This window comes from Eleginops maclovinus, chromosome 8 (genome assembly GCF_036324505.1).
Source record: "Eleginops maclovinus isolate JMC-PN-2008 ecotype Puerto Natales chromosome 8, JC_Emac_rtc_rv5, whole genome shotgun sequence".
Lineage (NCBI taxonomy): Eukaryota > Metazoa > Chordata > Actinopteri > Perciformes > Eleginopidae > Eleginops > Eleginops maclovinus.
In genome coordinates this window covers 11,325,661-11,340,089 of record NC_086356.1, presented here as the reverse complement: position 1 = coordinate 11,340,089, position 14,429 = coordinate 11,325,661, and the positions used below count along the sequence as shown (strand labels likewise).

General features: G+C 38.9%; 1 protein-coding gene across 1 annotated transcript in view; it reads right to left on the bottom strand.

Moving 5' to 3' along the window:
• Positions 1–12,856, bottom strand: part of brinp1 (bone morphogenetic protein/retinoic acid inducible neural-specific 1) — a 96,115-nt gene extending 83,259 nt beyond the window's left edge. The window contains exon 1 of the mRNA XM_063890334.1: positions 12,490–12,856. The gene's annotated coding sequence lies outside the window, so the exon portion shown is untranslated. The remainder of the gene's footprint in view (positions 1–12,489) is intronic.
• Positions 12,857–14,429: the final 1,573 nt, after the last annotated feature.

Sequence of the window (14,429 nt, the reverse complement as noted above, 5' to 3'; positions counted from 1 at the left end):
TCTAACCTTCCTCCTTGGCTGCAAATGTGAATTTGTTCGGATTTCTACTTCTTTTTGCTGAGAATACTGTTATGCTGGTAAGTTGACGGATAATGTGTTTGAAGCAATGTGTGTATAGACTGTTGATTTATAAAGGTGGCAAGCTATTGTGTGGGTTTCCAGGGTGAACTCCTTGAGTGCAGTCGGATTTTCAGTTCATTTTGAGCATCAGTATAACTACTGATTTTAATATTATACAGTAAATAAATATTATAAGTAGTTGCTTTATCAGCATTATAATTACACTCTTGGTGCTTATTATAGAAGAAAAGACTCCTTGGTATTTTAAGAAAGCAAATGTGCGTCTGGTACAACTCTTGAAATGGGTGGCAAGAGTGATTATATAAGTGCCAAAAAAGTGACTTAGGGCAACAGGAAGCAGTGACTCTTAGGAGCGTGGAATGGTTTAATAAATTGCTTCCTGATTAGTGATTAGCTCACATGTTGGTAAGAGAGAAGATGTGAATTTTAGACTCACATGAATCAATAGTGATCTCGGAGGTGGTTGCACCTTGAAATTTTAACCGATATGATATGGAAGGGAGGTGGGAATGAAAGGAATGCAGCCAAAAGATGTGGCTTCAAGGGAGTAATGAATGAAAGTGTAGCCTAGAGGTGAAAGAATAAAACACTAACAAGTCTCCCTTATTAAACTTTTGCTAAGCTCCATCACAATGATAAAAGACTTTCTTTGATCCTGAAATATTTGAACAAAAGATCATTGGAACAGAGCATCAAATTACAAGCGCATTTTATGGAATCTCTCCGGAGCTCAAAAGTACGATGACTGAATATAATATAAAGTCACGATCCTTGTCCCTCTTAAAGGTGATGTCTTTTCAGAACATCAATGTAGCCAGACTCTTATCCATGTAAAGTCTACCACCATTGCAAAAATGCTTTCTGCTCACCACTGTGATATGCCGCGTTGCCTCTTCTCTGCCCTACATTGGTGTCATGATGGCCTGCTGAGTCTGCAAAAATACCACTGAGGATGCTGCTCAAGCTAGTCTTCACCTGGACTGGTCTCTCCATCATTAAAACTAACAACACCAGCTCCATCAGCAAGACAGAGGTCTTTGGGGATGGTACACGTGTGTATGTGTGTGTGTGTGCGTATGTGTGTGCTTTGTGAACATGTGTGTGCTTATGTAAATGTGTACTGGTCCTTGTCCCCTAAGATTCAATCAATGTTTTCTGTTTGAAAAACATGCTGCATGCTGTATATGTATTTTTGTGGTTGGGTGAGCAGCAATACAGGATCAATGAACAACATCAATAAAACACTCATTGGTAATGTGTCATATTGTCCGCAAGACTAACCACACAGGTCCCCAATGGCATGATTAGGAACAGTATAAAAAGTTCAACATGTTTAGAAAAAACATAATTTCTTGCTACTTAGGTAATTACACCAGAAAAATGGTTCTTTTATCCTTTTAGTTACCAACGGCCTCAGTTTTGAGGCAGTTTCTTGATTAAGGGCTCTTTTAAAAGCTCTCATTTGATCAATTCAGAGTTGCTGTTAACAAGAGCATTTTAAGGCAATGTAGTTAAACATTTCTTTTACCGCACGGCAAGTGTCTAGCAAGCATCATATTAAACGATGATGTAACTTTAACATCACAGTACGCAGAATACCCTCATCATCATTACATCCATAATTCATTTTCGGGGAATTAAATACAGCCGAACATGTTCACAGTGAATCACAGTATACAGGGGCTGATTAAATCATATATGAGATGCTTTATTGCGTATTTATTGTGCACGCCGTGCATATCCCCCCAGTCAGCACACTGTCAGTGGTTTGATTCAAACACAGTGGAACACAAATCATTTTCCAGTCTGGCTCATGCATGCTTGTCAGATTTTTGCTGGGAATTTGTGCTAAAATGGCATTTCAGCATAACAAATAGGCCCACTGTGGGCTGATTTGTGATTCTTTATTCATAGTTCAGACACTTAAGATCTGTCTGTGTCTTCTTTCTTTGTGAGGAGAACAACACATAAGACTGATCATAATAATCCTGCCACTTGGTGATTTTATGTTACTCTATAATTAGAAGAGGACTGTTAATGGAGTGAGGTGCCAGGTTGGCACAGCGCTGGCGGCACTACACTTGGTTGAGAAAACAAATTATTTATGTTAAGAGACTCAATCAATGTGTATTTCATATGCCTCTGCTGATTGAAAGCAAGTCAGTTTGTCACCCACTCATGTGTTTCAGAATGAATCAAATTGGAAATATTTTTTAATGTTTTATTGCCTGCATATGGATGACTTAATAGGGGTACACAGTTTTTACCCAATTATAATCAAATAAATATAGAAATAATTAATTGAATCCGTTTGGCTTTTTGTGGTCTAGATGTTGCATCTCCATGAAAAACCTGCAGTAAAAATCAAAGAGATTAGAATTTTTTCTTGAGACACTTTTTGCTGGCAGATATAATCTAAAATTGAAAGAGGAGTTAAGGCACAACATTTGGTTTAGGTTGCATCTACTGTACATCAGCTGATTCATGTTATCTGATAAACAATTATCCCTAAGCAGATTATAATTACCCCCCATATTTTTTTGATTGCTTTTGACTAAGTGCAAAGCAAGCCCAGAGGGAACATCATAAAGACCTCTCTGCTTTACAACAGAATTTCACATTATTACAGTTGTTTTACTTCATCTAAAAATTAAATTAGATCATGTGTCCTGTGGCAAGGCTTTTTTTTTTGCTAAAAGAAAAGACTACAGAAGATTCCCTAGATATTCCTCTTACCGCTTAACCCCAAAAAACCTCCAAGAAACAGCTGTCGTTACCTCAACCGCCTTCTCTTTTCAACCCCATTCTCCTTTATCCCCTCGCTCATCTATTGCCGTGCTCACCATCTCTGTCAACCCGCCTCCCCTAAAAGAGGAGCAGGAGAGAGGCCCCCTCCAATTCTCTCCACCTTTAATAGCAACTTCCTCGTGTTACATGATCACCGGGTGTCAAGATTAAAGAATGGCTACTGCTTCCCAGGGCAGACATAGATAGGAGACAGAGAAAATAGCACTCCATAATTACTGATAAATCGAGCACAGTGCCTCTCCTCCTTCCACTTCCTCCCTATCCACCTGACCCTGATGTCAATGTAAGGGGCTGAGCAGGTTAAGCCGAGAAAAAAGTTGACCAAGGCAGCCACTTTTTTTGCACTGCTGATATTGCAGTTAAGTTCTAGCAATTCAGGGCCAATTGACTGACTTGGAGCTTTTATTCACCCTCCAATCGTCTCTTCTCTGAAGTGGAACTCAGTACTAGACTCACTTAAGGCAGAGCACAATGGCACCAGCTTACACAGCACGAAAATATACCATACTATACAACAGCAGGTAAGCTTCTATCATAAACATTCGACGCGAGTCTTGCCTGCAGTCTGTGACAGGGTTATAACCTACAGAGGATGATGGATGCACAAGAGAACTAGCATTCCTCTCGACTGAGCACTACACATGTGCTGAGGAAGGGGCAGCGGCTGGCACCAGTGATGAAGAATGGCCAGCTGGTTGGGTCTCCTTCCTCCAGCAGGCAATCACCATAGGTTGCCAGGTGGCAACCCACTGCCATTGTTTATTAGTAATCCCAACAGTCTTCATGGTAACCAAAGTCAAGACAAATGGAGTCCAACAGTGCATGAAGGCCTCTGCTGCACTGAGACTGGTTTATTCCATCCTGTCATATTGGAGAATTTTAATCTTTAGTTGAGTCGGCTTACAACCAGGTGGTGACGAGACCCCGGGCATTACTATAACAAGCAGTCTTTGAAATGATGAAGTAAATATAGTATGTACGTGTTACACATGTGCCATACAGCTTTATCTTGTATGGTATAGAAGCTAAACCAGGGCCAAAAAATGGACTTTGTGTATGTATTGTGTTAGCCTCATAGTACAAAACAAATTTGCTAAATAAATTGGAGATGTGGGCAGTGATTGGAATATCTGGTGAATGTATTTCCCTAAATTGTTTTGAAGCATGAAATGTTGTAAAGATTAGCAGCTTTCTCAAATCACATTTCCTCTAACACTCTGACTCCCATGGCGAGAATAAAATATTATATCTTAAATATGATGAATTATTATATATTAAGATATAACTTAAAACAAGGGGAAACACGTTTTTGTAATCTGCCTTTTTTAAATCCCTAAACTGTCCTATATGTTTGTCCTACTTAGTTTCTAATTTTATTCAGGGTTTTGTGTGTTTTTATTATTTCTGGCCGCAGTCGCATTTCTACTTCTAAATATGCATCGCTTGATCTTCGTTTCAGAACCCATGCTGACAGTTGACCTAACCCTCTTTCCAGCAAACTATTAGTGCTTTTGTATATTGACTTTTTTCATCCAGGATTTTGAAAAGAAATCCTAATAAACACAGCTGGTACCCTCTATCATTAATCTAAAATATATTTTCTGTTGAATGTCCTAACATGAAAATGGTGTTTTAACACAGTTTCTCTCCCATGATTGAGAATTATTATTTTTTAATTGACAAATTAAGGTAATGGTTACATTTATTGATGTTACAGTATAATCATTTGTACTCATTTGGATGGTTTACAGTTTCTTTCAGAGAAATCTGCGGGCTTGTGTCCTTCAGTCGACATTACATTTGGGAGTTGGAAGGGTTCAGTTTTAGTTCTTGCTTTTTTTAAATGTGTTGTATCCCACTTCCATCCCAGAGAGATTTTCAACCAAGTCACTCTTTGTTCACATTTAGAATATTATCTGTAAATGTCAGTCATTTCTGAATTTGAAAGATGTTTTAGTAAGTAAATATGGCTGTAATATATCAATGTATGTATAAGCAGGCAGAAACATGTGCATTTGAAAACTTGCTTGTGAACAAAAAACTTAAGGATATTAAAACCATTGTGACATGCTATGAATACAAACAGAAAGTTTTAGTATAACTATAATTATAAACTGAAGCAGTAACATTTGCATGTCTGGACGAGATAGAATATTTTTATTGTGTTGTCTTTTAATAGTATTCTTTATCCTGAGGCAAATCCAATTTAATTGTAATAATGTCAAAAACAATACAGCATCGTTCAGGTGTGAATTAACCTCTGCTAAAAAAAAATATTCATGATATTCCAACTACAGCAGTGAATCCACATCATTTAAAACTACAGGTCATTATGAAACTCAGTTAATCATTTTTTTTCTCATTCTTCATTCATTGGGCAAATTTAAAATAATGATTGCATGAATGATAAGTGAGTATAAAGCTGACCAAACGCACGCACGAACACCAGTTGAAGACGCGACACAAGGTTATAAGAGTTACCATAGCAACAGCCCTGGAGGCAACGCCAAAAGATCACAAATATGCACAGATCTCTGTTCAACGTCCCTCAGGCTAAGTGTGACAGGATGTGCTTTGGCAATGAAAATCAGATACTAGATATGCAAATGTTCTAATGGTTCATCCATCGGGACACGTACTATTGGCATTGGTGTACATGAAGGATCTATGTATAAGTTATTACTAATATACATATCTGATGCCATGGCAGATGTCACTCAAAAAGCTCACAGTGCATAGAGGGACATATACACACACACACACAGACACACACAGACACACACAGACACACACACACACACACACACACACACACACACACACACACACACACACACACACACACACACACACACACACACACACACACACACACACACACACACACACACACACACACACACACACACACACACACACACACAAGGTCGGATATATAGAGAAAATCTATAGGTCGGTACTTTTGTGAAAGTGCTGTGTAAGGCCATTCATGTTCTACTTCTGGAGTCAGTACCACAATGGCTTTTACAGCACTAAGTTGCTGCACTAATCGACTGAAAAATGATGTCAATTTTGCTAAAGAACTTACTTTTTAGGGGAAATGCTGCCTCAAATGTGTTTTTCATAAAGCCCAGACAGATCAAATCTAATTCAAACGACTAAAGCAACCAAAGCTGACTGCTTTTATTGCCTCATGTCACATTTGTCCAGGCCAAAAAAGGTTCTGCGTGTGAAGTATTTAAAAAAAACAGAGAAACAAAAACTGCATATTTACAAACCTTTGTTACGATACATGAATTAAAAGCCTGGTGCGTCGGGTGCCTTAACAAACTTTAAGTGTGTGAAAAGTAAGCGTTAATGATTTGTGGGTGTAACTTTTAATGAAAATGTCATGAAACTGTGATTACAGGTTTGGTCACAAATTGCCTCTAATAGTCAAAACTAAATCAGCACACAAATTCAGATCCATGAACAGTTTATCTGCAAACAGATTATATAAGAAAGATACAATAAGCTTTGTAAATTAAGCTAAGCTAATGAAGCAGTTCAGCCAGGTAAAAGAGCTTTTAAGATATCATTCCAACCCAATTTGAATATTGGATCTGTAATTTGCTGCATTTCAGGCTGAGCTGCAATATAGGCCACTGATACTGCGAGCCACTGGCATGAGCAGTGTATTGCCTCAACAGCATCACATCGGTCATGGGTCAGTCTGTGAATCAACCCCTCTCTCGCAAATGACTGATCAGCTGTTCAATTCTTCCAAATTGGGACTTAGTGTCCATACTGAAAATAGCAGCTTCTTATCTCAATCCAGGCTCCATATTTAGATCCCAGACTAGTTGAATGTTTTAGAAAATGTTTCTTCATTTTAAGGAATATTTGGAGGCGAGTAAAATGTTCCAGCAGGGAGTGTTTCAAAACTGATAGTCAGCACCAAAAAGATTGTACAAGATTAAAAACTTCTCTGTCCAATGCCTGATTAAAATTTGTTAGAAAGATTATCGTTCCATGATTGTTCACATCTTAAATTGAGGCGTTTTACTCTACACTGGCAGATGCTTAGCTGACACATAGAAATAAGTACTTTGGATTTGTTTATGCACGTTAACAGTAAGTGTAATAGTACAGGATTAAACCAAATGTGTTATTCAATTATTTAAATATTATATTTAAAAAGGATGTTATATCGAAACATTTATCCGTGATTGTATTAAATGCAAATAAATAAATACAACAATAGAATGTGTGTTTGATTGGTTGTGACTGGGGCAAGTCTGTGGCTCTAGTACACTTGTACATGACAGTCAAAGTTACCATTTTTTATAATTTTATTGCGAATCAATTAATCCTATCACCCACTTTAAGTGCTTGTAGGGTGTTCCATGCTTCAACACACTGACAGTGTATAAAGTGCTTTTTAAGAGGGGCTAATTTTCAAAAGATGTGAAATCCTTTTTTTGCCATAGTGATCTAAACCAATTATAAACGATACAGACTCACATAGTGAAGTGAAAGTGCTGGCTATTTTCTATTGCTTGCCAGTCGATTGTTTTCCCCATTACGCTTCAAAGGATGCACTCAGTAGGTGAATGGCTATCTTTGCAAGCATAGAATAATGAACCCAATGCTGACCATCGGAAGTAAGGCAGACGTCTGATTGAACTGAAAACGTTATACTTGTAATTAAAGTTAACTTTTCACTTCGTTACGGCTAAATCATTCAACAAATTCAATCACCTATCAAATTATCCATCTACTATCAAGCTCTTTCATTATTTAAACACAGTGTTTATGAAGAGAAAAAATAGTTGCCATGCTGAAAATCTGTATCTGAGTTATAGTTTTCAGTGCGCCCTGGAAATCACTGTCGGCACAGTGCCACTCTCCTAGAAGCTGTAACCACCACAATCACATTGAGTTATGACCAACCAGCTGGATGTGTGCCCCAGAAGTGTAAAGAACTTTGAGAACTGACTTTGTTGAAGCATGAGACTAGAAGGAAATCATTCAAACAGGGTGCCCAAAGCGGACTGGGTATGTATTATTGTGTTGAAGAGATTTGTTCCAGTGTGCGGAAAAATGGCAGAAACCATAAAAATAAAGTAACTACACCATAGTTTTCTTCTACCTCTGAGTAGCATGATGTACTGGGCACATGACCAATGATGTTTGCATCAAATAAAAATGTGTCTAGGTGTTAGATGACTGTACAAAATAATTGGGTTAACATTTATCAATATCGTATATCATTATATCAACCTTACACCTATGATTAGGATTGTCATGGCCACTTGGCAGCAACACCCAACTGTAAATATACCCCTGTCATATTAAGACACTTACAAAGTTGATAAGGCAAAAAATGTTAGTCGGCTTACGCGTTGAGCAGACAAATCCGGCTCTTTAGCTGCTAAATCCTTCACTGTGTTTACCATTTAGTCGCAAACGTTGTCTGACGTTAAGTGCTAGGCAGGTAGCTTACAGTGTATAGTGGGCTTATCTGTATTTTTTTTTCTGAAAAACACCATGCTGCATCTGTGTTGATGCATATGGAAACAACTTTTACAATATCTTCCTCAAGCTTCAGTTGCCGGAAAATGGATATTGTAGATTATTATAGTAAGAAATGTTGAATATGAACAGTATTCTAAAAATATATGTTGGGTGTGAAAGTTTTGTAGATATGTTTAACATTGATAATATATCAACCAGACACACTGATATAGAACATGATCCCCACAGTATTACATTTTCCCCAGAAATGTTATGGCTAACCATAACATTACCAAACAGATGCCGGTGAAAAAGAAAATCTCTGCAACAGATTTGCCAATTGCAAAATCCTGGTCACAGCTGCGTTTCATTTCTATACAAATCTGAGCTCGAAGATATTACGACTGAGAAGACAGTATTTCGATTAGGATATCTCAGACACAACTTCTAGGCTGGAGCAGATCAAATTACATTGCTGGAGGGAATATGGGAGGCAACAGTGAAGCAAATGAAGTTAAAAGGTTCTCTGTTTAATCGCCGGCCAGTGCAGACCTCTATTGTTCATTGATGTGAAAGACCACAGCAAATCAAAACATATCTCTTCCTCTCCCTCTCTTACTCACGGTAACACCAGGCAGAAAGTCCAAACGGATGCACAACAACAGCATATCAGCCAGCAAAGAACATGGCTGTGTCATGCCAGATTAATGACTGACATTATGACTGTGTTGTCTAGGTATCATATTTTAAGGAAAAATAACTGAGCCGCCTGGTACTGCCTAATAAAACAGGGGCAAGGTTTCCAGAGGCTCATATTAGCATCCCTTTTTGTGTCTCTTGCATGGCAACCACCAAATGTTAGGTCAAGATGAATCATTTGCCGAGGACTTAACCAAATATGCAAGGTCTGATCTTACACATTTCAAAGCCGAAATAAATGGTTTACTCCTTCATTTTTATGCCGAACACTAAACCCCCCAAAATCTTGAAAAAATATAAATTCCACTGCAAAACTGTTGAACTGCAGCGCCTCTAAATGAACTTAATAATTAATGAATTTTACATAACATCATATTCTGATTCATCAGCAGTCAAAAGGCACGCTAACAATTGGCTTTGCTTTCAGGAACTGGAAGTGCATTTATATATTTCTCTGGTAAATAATTAATTTCTGGTTGGTTAACCTTTGATGTGCAATTTATTTCTTGATTGTATTATAAAATGGTGCTTATGTTCACTCACAAAAACTTAGATGGTGGTACCCCACTGTGAGGAAGAAGGGAAGGAGAAACAGACAGACTGGACAGAAACCGCTGCATTCGGATGACAAACTATGAATGTTGAATGGCTAAATAGTTTATAACAATAACATTGTCCATTGTGATGCTTTTTCTGAGCCTGCTTTTAGTTCTCCGGAGGTTTCACACAGAGCCAAAAATGTGTGGCTTTAGTAACTGACTGATGGAAAGAGCAGTGGATACAACAATCAATGTTAAAACTATGATTTAGTTCTCACAGTCTCAATTCAATAGTTTCATGTACTGTGCATGGGGGTTCAAAGAAAGGATTTTTTTTTTGAGGCAGTTGAAGGAAGAAAAAAAAAACAAATGTTCCTTCTGGAATTGTTAATCAAGGCTTAACATGGTTTGAATGTCATGGTGTGCAAAAATGTAATTAACCACTTGTCATCAGCTACCAACCCTTTAATTCTGAGCCTACGAGGTGAGAATTCATTTTGAACATCATACTATACGAGCATGGTTCTCCTGCATGTGGTCTTGTGAGACTGATAGCAGCAGCACATAGGTTAAACAGCCCCTAGTGTAGGTCAAATGATTCAGCTGCCTCTCAAAAACATTTAAGCTTACCAGCTTTTCTGAGAGATTTTGTCACATGTCATTATGTGACCCTGTTGTTTGTTTCTGATGAAAACAGATTTCCTTTGTTTTAAACCTCTAGGGAAGCAGCCTTCTGGACAGTACAGCTGCAACCAGCCCCCACATATAAACAATGGCGTGCTAGTACAAGAATACAAAGACAGTGACATACAGGGAGAGAGGGGGAGATGGTGGGTTCTACCAATACAAAACTAGTACTGTCCACCACAATGACAGAAGGAAAATAATATACATACGATAGGTTACTAGAGCAGCTCTGTGTGTAAAGGTTGGAAGCAGGAACTATATTTTCCATTATTAATATATCGGTTTGTGCTCATTTTATTGCCTATTAAGAATCAAAGTCACATGCTTTATAGACATTCCATGCATTGCACTGCCAAGGCTTGTAAAAGGACCTCTGCTGCTGAATGTTCTCTCTTCAGTCCTTGAAAGCATCATCAACACTGGGTCATCTCAAGCCATGACACAAATAGAGCTTTAAGCTACTGCTGGCATTTTCATTTTGGCAATGTGATGTGAAATGCCTTCCCTCTGAAAAAATGATTACATGTTGCCAGCGTTTTGCCAATGAAAAGGCCACCAGATTGAATGAGGCATACTGAGTAAGGCTGCTTTTTTCAGCAAGTTCCGCTTCTGCCAGTGCAATTTTCTGCACATTTGGAGACGAAGGGAGAACAATACAGCAGGATGTATTGACTTGTGTTCAGCATAATGTCAATTTCAAACATTAAAGCTTAACTTAAAGTTCACATTCAGAATGCAGGATTTTTCACTGTCGGGGGCCACACAGACAAATGTTCAGCCCGCTCTTTGAAGAATAAGCTATAGTCTTTCTGCGGTAGTGAAATCTTGGGCTTGCATTATGGCCATTCTTTTCTTTGTGTTGTCTTTTATTTTATACATGGCAATTATACATGCATATATGGCATTATTTCTCGGAGTATATTAAGTATACTGTATGTACATGTATGTAGCTCATTAGGCTTGCATTCCCAAAAAAGAAACAATGACAAAAAAAACAAAACTGCAGTGACAGTTATGGAAGTGCAGATAAATGCTTCCGGGCCAATTTCAAAGAGAAGCCACTTTTTTAATTTCATAGAGTTGGTATCAGTATGATACACAGTTATCTTGCCTTTAGCCACATAATGACACCTGGTGTAAAAGAGCTTGAGCTCCCCTCGCAGTTAGTCAGTGGAACAGCAATCAAAGCAACTTGAGGGAACAGGGAACGGCAACTTTGCCTCACTGGTGACATACACGCACACACAGTAAAACAAGCATACGTGCTTGCTTTCTTGCACGCGCCCTTAGAGCCACGTACAACTCAGACCAGCACGTACACAGAAACACAGTTCCAGCTGACTATTTGCTTTCTCAGAAACCAATACGGGCAGCAATTCATCCGTAACACAGAATCCAGAAAAAAATAATAATAACAGGAAGCATGAACGCAACTCATCCCGTGTCCAATATCCAAGCTGGGATGGCACTCACTTTTAGTTAATGGATCATGCAGTTCCGGGATGAATTGATCAACATGGATATAGAAAGCCACGAATGGACTGCACACGTTTTTAGCTTGAATACAAATATTGATGCCGAATCCACAGAGATCTGCAGGCCTGCTAATGCACCTTCAGTCTGAATTAATGTTGCCTCTCTAATGCCATTCAATAAAGCCGCGGCAGGTCCACGTAATATGCGAACCCTAAATTCTGAGATCATTGTTTCACCCAGTGTTTTATGCTCCTTGTTATCCGCACTTCTGCAGCATCACCGCGGGAAGATGCTGTCTCACAACGTGCAGAGAGAACGCAGCCAGTGCACCCTAATCGAGAGAATATCTAATTTGCATAATGTTTGGAGATGATAGGTTTAATAAGGTTATAAGAGTCATGATATCATTTTAATAACCACAGAACGCTCCGTCTACATTCGGTCCGGACGGAGCTTGGAAAGACATGCACACCGATTATTTAAAAGGTCGCTTCACAGTGCGAGGAACAACATTGCCTCAATCCTGAAAAAGGACACCACCGGCCACCTCAGTAACATGCTGACCACGCAACATCGCCATAATTGTGCCACAATATAGCCCTGCCTACCCCATCACTACCTCGTGGTCAGTGATGGACAGAAGAAGAGAAATATATATAACATTCTCTCATTCAATGTTAGAGGTCCAAGCCGGGATACTTACCTAAAACTGACTCTCCCCTCTTAGCTGTATTTGGGCTCCAAGATTTATTATTGCTCGAGCCAACAACTTCTGCTGGAGCATATGTATCCAGTGCTCATGCTGGTGGCTCAGTCGGTGATGTTGGATTGCGGATGATTTGGCAATCCTTGTCATGCTCAAGGGAAAAAAATCCTTCGTTTCGGCGTGGTCTCGGGCATTGGTGCGCAGAGAAATAAAGTAATGAAGTCCGTCAGGAGGGGAAGGAGAAAAGGGGAGCTCTGGTTGTGAGATTTATGCCGACGTGTTTGAAACTGTTCTGTTCTCTCTTTTTTTTCTCACCGTAGGAGCCGTTTGCGGTTGGAGAGGTGTGGGATGGATATCTAGGAAGGGAGGCTGGGATGCACAGACTGAGGGCGAGAAAGGGGAGGTACAAAGAATACAGTCTCGTATTGTAGAGGACGGTCATGGCAGACAGTAAGGGGTGGGTCTGGACTGGATGAGGAGGAAGGCGAGCGAACTGAGGGTGTCTGAGGATAAGAAGCAGTGTCGTGACTTTTTTCTACTGATGGATAACATTTACACCAAGGCTGTAGGTGGACCACTATAGCTTGACAGTGATCAATTTAGGCGAAATAACGATAGGAAGCTAAGCAAAGGTGAAGAGAGGCTTACTGATTTCGGTATTTGAGGTTTTAATAAAATACAACAAAGTGAGAAGGCGGTTAGTGGCACAGAAGGTGTCACACTATGCCACGTGTAGGCTGTGCACTTTGCATAAAGTACAACGTGACTGTATGGATGTGTTAATTTAAACTTGGAATGACTCCCAGTGAATCTATTCTAAAAAAGAAAAACAATACAGCACAGGCTCTGTGGATTTTGTTCAACTACAGCTAAAAGTGAAAGTGAATAGAACACTGGTGATTGATATCCATGGTGATGAAACACAACTAAAAGGCAAGCTTCATATGGTTGCTGTCCATGGTGCTGAAATGTAGCAAAATAGATGTAGTGAAAATTCCCAAAGGGCAGAAATAAACCAAAAACGAATGTGTAGGAATTTTAACGACATGATTAGAAGTATACAGTCTACAATTAAGTGTGCTGTTCAGTGAGTTTTTAGATGGTTTTCAATGTTTCTGGTCGATATTCTCAAACACCCATGTTTTGGGTCGAACATAAGCATTTCTTCAACTGACCAAATGTTGGCTTTCAATGGTTAGGGAAGCATTTAGACAAGGTTAACAGAAAACATATTCTAATAAGTAATGGTGGTTGCTGTCCAAGGTTTTGCTGGAGACAACGTTTACAGGACCTATATTTAAAAAGTAAATTAAAAATAGAATGTGGGACTACTATTACAAGTATTAATGATAAAAATACTACTAGAAGTACAAGTAAAAATGCTAATAGTAACTATTACACTGGCATGGGTGTATATAACAGGACACAACGTTTTATCTTCATTATAGCTCAAACCCCAAGCAATTAGAAAAAATAACATTCAAATAAGTCTTGACACCCCTGCATCCACTGCACTCACAGACAGTTCTGCAACTCCACTAGCTCTCCAATGGTCAAGTATATGAAGCATCCACCACTAGGCGAAAAAAAACCTGGCGGGATCAGCATTGCATAGAACTCAATGAGGCTAAATGGATAGATGAAGCCATTAAAGAGCCATTAGCCTGAAAGTGGCGGTGACACGTGACACATTGCCTTTGAAATATATACATAAAATACCCCAGGGATCATTGAAGTTGTTCAATTCTATAAATCTATTGGTCATAGAAAGTTCCCTTCTACTCCTGTTCACTTTTATGACTATTCATGCCTTACTTGGTTTCTAAAATTCCTCATCAAAAGGCTGAAATTTGTCATAAAGGCTAGGATAATCAAGGCTTTCATGAAGACTAACTGGATTTCCAGGGAAACTCCAGTGTGTTTTTGCATTGTTATGT